Raw genomic sequence first — 6,000 nt, 5'->3', positions numbered from 1 at the left:
TATTCCCTGAAATTTTATTTTGTGGCTTGATGCCTTTAGCTTTAGACGCTTATTTGACTCGTGATCAGAAAGGCTGCTGTTTAGATTCTGAGTGTGGACGGAGAGACTGGCAGCGCTGTTCCCAAATGTGTAGACGCATCCAGTTCTTTTTTTTTAAGTTTGTTTATTTATTGTAAGAGCGACCGAGACAGTGCAAGTGGGGGAGGGGCAGAAAGACAGGGAGAGGAAGGGAATCCCAAGCAGGCTCCTCACGGTCTCCGCCGGCGTGGAGCCTGACGCGGGGCTGAAACTCACCAAACTGTGAGATCATGACCTGAGCAGAAACCAAGAGTCACCCACTTAACCGACCGAGCGCCCCCATCCAGTTTTGAGATTAAGATTTGTCTCATTTCCTGATCTTCCACTCGAAAGCCATGCAGGGTGTTCTGGAAAAGTCAGCTGTGTGGATAAGCCGGGAGGTCCGTATTTGGTCGTTTTTAGTGCATCATTCTGCTCTGCATCATTCGGCGTCTCAGCACAAAGCGGTGTTCTTGGAATTGGTCATGGCTGTCATGTTGTAGGACTCCATTTGTACCTGGGTTATTAAAATTCAGATTAAAAAAAATGTTAGACCAATTTCTCTCCCAAACTTAGAACACTCGGAACCACCCACTTCCTTCCTCTCCAAGTCTCCCCTCCCAGGGCTACATTTTTACTTCTTTTCCTTCCCAACCCGTGGGTTCTGTTCGACAAAATGCTAACGAGCCAACTGAAAATGTATCCCAGGCAAACCATAATTTTAGGAAGACACAGTTGCCATGAGCCAGCATACTACGAGATGCTTCCTCCTGGCTGGATTCTCTGGTTCAAGATTAGGACTCTGGTCCCCTGTGTCTTTGGAAAAACAGATTCTTAAACTGCAGACCTCTGCCTTACGAGCCAAGCAGAGCCGCTTGGAAGTCTCCGGCTTACAGAAACAAGAAGGAGGGTTTATGCAACACAGAGAGGAGCAGCCTCTGGGTCATGAACCATTTTTTTTTTTCCGCTTGCCAATACTGGTGTTACAACTTAGTCTCTTTCCTCGCATGAATGGAACAGCTTTGGAACACAGTTAACCTGGCTAGATCCTGGAGCAAAACCACAGGACGCTTGTCATACATCAGTGATTCTCAACCAGGGCCGGCCGTGGCCCCCAGGGGACATGCGGCAGTGTCTGGGGACGTTTTTGGAAGAAGGGCCCCTACTGGCATCCAGTGAGTAGGAGCCAGGGAGGCTGCTCACCCTCCCACAGTGCACAGGGTGGCCCCACCTCCCAGAGAACGATGCATCCCCCATGAGAAACCCCATAGTGTATGTGTGACTTATGATCACATTTGTACCGCCTAGGCTTTATCGTGGGGAAACCAAGGCTCAGAGAATGTAAGTAACTGATCCAATGTGATCTGGCTGCTGCTAAAAAGCATCAGCCCTGAGATGGAAGTTCAGAGAAACAGAACCAATAGGAGATAGATAGATAGATAGATAGATAGATAGATAGATAGATAATATATAAATAAAGAGATTCATTATAAGGAATTGGTTCACACGATTATGAAGGCTGACAAGTCCCAAGATCTGCAGTCAGTGAACTGGAGACCCAGGAGAGCCAATGGTGCAGTTCCAGGCGGAGGCCGGCAGGAAAAAGTGATGTCCCAGCTCAGTCGTCAGGCAGGAGGAGTTCCCCCTTACTCGCAGAGCGTCAATCTTTCTGTTTTGTTCAGGTCCTCGACGAATTGGATGGGACCCACCTACATCCGCTTTCCTCGGTCTGGCCTGTTGATTGACACCTTCAGCTCATCCAGAAGCAACCTCACAGGCACAGAACGCCGTGTGACCAAATATCTGGGCACCTCACGGTCCGGTCACGTCAACAGACAAACTATCCATCACACGTCTCGACTCCATAAGCAGTTGTTCTGTGTTTCTACAAGTCTTTCCACTCACAGAGAGGTTCATAAACCAGCAGCGCGGGGGAGCTCACCGTAACGCCCAGTCCAGACCCATTCGTGTGGGTCCCACCAGGTCACACACACAGAAGGGGATGGTGTTGGGGTGGGGCGGGGGGAGGGAAGAGATTTCCCAATGCTGATTCCAAGAGGATCTAGGTCACGTTTTTCTTACTTAGCTTCATAATCAGTCGAGGTTTACTGACCACGTAAGAGGTGCCCAGCCCTACTCCAGTCACTGAGCGGAGGATGGTGACAGCCACGTCCACACTCGCTCCGCACAACAAGCACCGCTAAGAAGCCGGGTTTGCTTGTCACGCAAGGTTAGGCCATGTCTCCGTGAAGTGCAGCCAGACTTACCTGGCACAGGAGAAGAAAGAGGCAAAAAGCCAGCCCCAAGCTGACTATGCTGTAAACAACATTTGATTTTTGGTTTGTTTCCTGTGCCTCTACACCCACCCCCCCCCCCGGTCGGCGTCCCCACCTAGAACTGGCCACATAACGTGTGGTCTGTGCTTTGCGGTGCACAATGGAAATGTGGGGCCCTGTCTTACTCCGATCACACTGCTTTCACAAAATGCCACAGACTGAGTGGTTTATAAACACCAGGAATTCATTTCTTACGGTTCTGGAGACTGGGACGTCCAAGATCGGGGTGCCAGCATGGTTGAATGAAGGTCTTCTTCCAGGTCTTTGTGTCCTCCCATGGCAGAAGGGTCGAGGAAAGTCCGGCAGGTCTCTTTCTGATTTATTTATTTATGAATGGCCAAAAAGAATGTTTATTGAGCACACACCCTGCTTGGCACTGTGGAACACACTTCTTTTTTATACGCAAGAGATAGCGAAATTATGGCCTGCCCTTTACATAGTTATGTGGATTATACAGTTATGTATAGTTTAACCTTTACCAACCCTCTGAGAGCGGGACACCTGTGTACAACTTACCGGAGTAGGGTCAGAACCCCAATTCCTCAGTCACTAAGTCCCAGACTCTCTCCAATAGGTCCAGTGCCCTTGACTAGTTTGTTTAGGGGACATCTGCTGTGGGGGGGGGGGAGGGGGGGCGGGGGGGGTCTGGTCCTTCCTTTAGAAAGGCTGAATTCTATGACAGCAATTTACTAGCTGTTCCTGGACGCCGCCGTCCTGTTTCCCTCACCCTGAGCTGGGAGGTCTCTTTTAAAAGAACATCGACCCCATGGGGCGCCCGCCTGGCTCAGTCGGTTGCGCGTCCAACTCTTGATGTCGGCTCAGGTCATGATCCCACGGTCACGGGATCGAGACTCGGGTCAGGCTCCACGCTGAGCGTGGAACACCCTTGGGATCCTGTCTCTCCACTTCTCTCTGCTCCTCCTTCCCTCGCTCACGCGCACGCCCTCTCCCTCTCTCTCAAAATAAGTAAGTCAACTTAAAAAATTAATAAAAAGAAAAGAACATTGATCCCGTTCACGAGGCTCCATCACCATGACCTCCGCACCTCCCAAAGACCCCACCTCCTAATACCATCCCCCAGGGGGGTTAGGATTCCAACATACGAATTTGGAAAGCACACAAGCATTCAGACCATGGCGGATCCTTGTTTACAAAAACTGTGAAGAATTTCGAGAGGGTGATGGTAGAGCACTAAATCTCACTCACACAGTCCTCTGGAGCACAGGGCCCTGTCCGTACCTTTGACTTCTAGTTGCTGTGTCCTTCGGACATTCCGAAGGGACGGCAGTTTTCAGCGATAGCACGGAAGACCGTTTTGGGGAGCAAGGCTCTGTTCCTGCAGATCAAACCACTCGTTCCGCAGAACGTCTCTGCCAAGCTGATTCCCTCCCCGAGTCTCCTGTGACATCGCTGGCAAGAAGAACGTCTACTGCTCCTACGCCCTGGGTTCTCTGGTGTTGCGGGCTGAATTATGTCCCCCAAAAGGTGTGTTCAAGTCCTGCGCCTGGTACCTGTGAACGTGCCCTTGTTTGGAAATAAGGTCAGCTGTAATCGGTTACATTAAGATGAGGTCATCCTGGCGTGGGGTGAACCCTCAGCCACATATAACTGGCGTCCTTGGAAGAGAGAAAAGACACAGACACACAGGGAGAAGGCCATGTGATGAAGGAGGCAGACATTGGAGTGATGTTCCTGTAAAGTCAAAGATTGCCAGCAACACCGGAAGCTAAGAGACAGACACGGAACAGACGCTCTCCTCGAGCCTTCGGAGGGAGGGAGTGCGACCCCGCTGGCACCTTGCTTTCAGACTTCTAGCCTCCAGAACAGCGAGAGAAGAAATTTCTGTTGTTTTCAGCCCTCCGGTCTGCGGCACTCTGTGACGGCGGCCCCAGGAAACTAATACGCCTGGAAATCTGTCGGGAATCTCCGTCTACAGAATCCCATGTAATGCCAGGGAATCCCAGAAAACGGAAACCCACCCTGACAGCCCCCAGAAATCCCACCAAACCCAGGAGCCCCAGGTATGTCACACTTGATTCCAAGACCACATTCCATAAACAGTAAAGGCTGACATCCAGTCCAGACGGGAAGCAAAGCAGCAACGCCCACGTCCGCCGTGTGTTACCCAGAGCTCGGACCTACCTTGGACCACTGGGTAGCCAACCTGTAGATGAGAGAAGGGTCTCTTTGTGGAAACATTCAGCTGATCCCGAAGGGGCAGTGAGGGAATCAGAAATGTGAATGAACCCCCCCCCTTCCCCCACCGCCCCACGGATTGACTGGATCCTGACATTGAGCTTCAGTGGCTGCGAAGATTAGCAAAACCCCAGCTGAGGAAGCTCTACCTGACCAATGACCTTTTTTCTTCAAGAAATAAATTTCAAGGGGGACAAAAGAGAGATGGAAAGGGAGCCTGCAGGTGAAAAAGAGACTGAAGCGACGTAGCAACGAGTAGCGTGGCGTGGGCTGTGTGCGAATCCGGATTCATACAGACCCAACTGGAAAAAACATCCGTGATATTTGTGGGGCAACCGGAAACGGGAACCCTCCTTGATAGTTGATGGTATTAAAGAATTATTTTTTTTAATTTGGGTTGGGTAATGGTATTTCAGTTACCGTTTAAATAGTCCATACATTTTATAAATGCATGGGAAGTGTGACATAGCTAAGATTTGTTTAAAAATAATACAGGGACGCCTGGGTGGCACCAGGCGGTTAAGCGTCCGACTTTGGCTCAGGTCGTGATCTCATAGTTCGTGGGTTCGCGCCCCCGCGTCGGGCTCTGTGCTGACGGCTCGGAGCCTGGAGCCTGCTTCCGATTCTGAGTCTCCCTCTCTCTCTCTCCGCCCCTCCCCTGCTCATGCCCTGTCTCTCCCTCTCAAAAATAAATAAATGTTAAGAAATAAAAATAAAAAATAAAAATACAGGTGACGGAGAGCAGGAGCGAGTGGGTTTAAAACAAGGTCATCGTGAGTTGATAATTGTTGAAGCCGGGGATGAGTCAAGGAGGTTCACTATGCTGTTCGCTGTCACTTACATATGCTTAAAATTTCCATAATAACGAAAAAACGTTTTCATTCCATGGGAACTTTATAAAAACATCTGAGCCAATAGAATCTGAATATTTAAATATTGTATTCATCTTGTCTTCCTGCCGTCACAAGTTACTATAAACATGGTGACCGGAGGGAACAGAAATTTATTATCTTACAGTTCTGGAGGTCCGAACTCTGGAATGGGTCCATCGTGCCAAAAGTAAGGTGTCGGCAGGGCTTTGTTCCTTCCGGAGGCGCTAGGGGAGGTCCAGTCCCCTTACCTTTTCCAGCATCTAGAGGCTGCCTGCGGTCTTTGGCTCATCCCCCTGCCAGCAATTGGGTCCCTCCTCCAGCCTCAGTTTACATCTCACTCCTCCTTCCCTGACACTGACCTCCTGCTTCCTTCGTAGGAGGACCCGTGTGATCACATTGGGTTCACCTGCATAATCCAGAATAATCTTCCCACTTCAAGATGCTTTAATTTAACCACATCTGCAAAGTCCCGTATGCCACGTAGAGAAACGTAGATTTGGGGGATTCGGATGTGTCCGGACGTCTTTGGGGGGCCATTA

General features: G+C 50.0%; 1 long non-coding RNA gene across 1 annotated transcript in view; it reads right to left on the bottom strand.

Moving 5' to 3' along the window:
* Window positions 1-248: 248 nt before the first annotated feature.
* LOC123383430 overlaps window positions 249-6,000 on the bottom strand; it is a 53,445-nt gene continuing 47,693 nt past the window's right edge. Inside the window, exons 2-3 of the long non-coding RNA XR_006593150.1 lie at window positions 2,589-2,707; window positions 249-574 (exon numbers count right to left, since the gene is read on the bottom strand). This is a non-coding gene — a long non-coding RNA (uncharacterized LOC123383430). The remainder of the gene's footprint in view (window positions 575-2,588; window positions 2,708-6,000) is intronic.

The sequence above is a fragment of the Felis catus genome, chromosome X, assembly GCF_018350175.1.
Source record: "Felis catus isolate Fca126 chromosome X, F.catus_Fca126_mat1.0, whole genome shotgun sequence".
NCBI classification, from domain to species: domain Eukaryota; kingdom Metazoa; phylum Chordata; class Mammalia; order Carnivora; family Felidae; genus Felis; species Felis catus.
The sequence above is the reverse complement of the archived record's forward strand: the minus strand, read 5'-3'. Positions and strand labels throughout refer to the sequence as shown.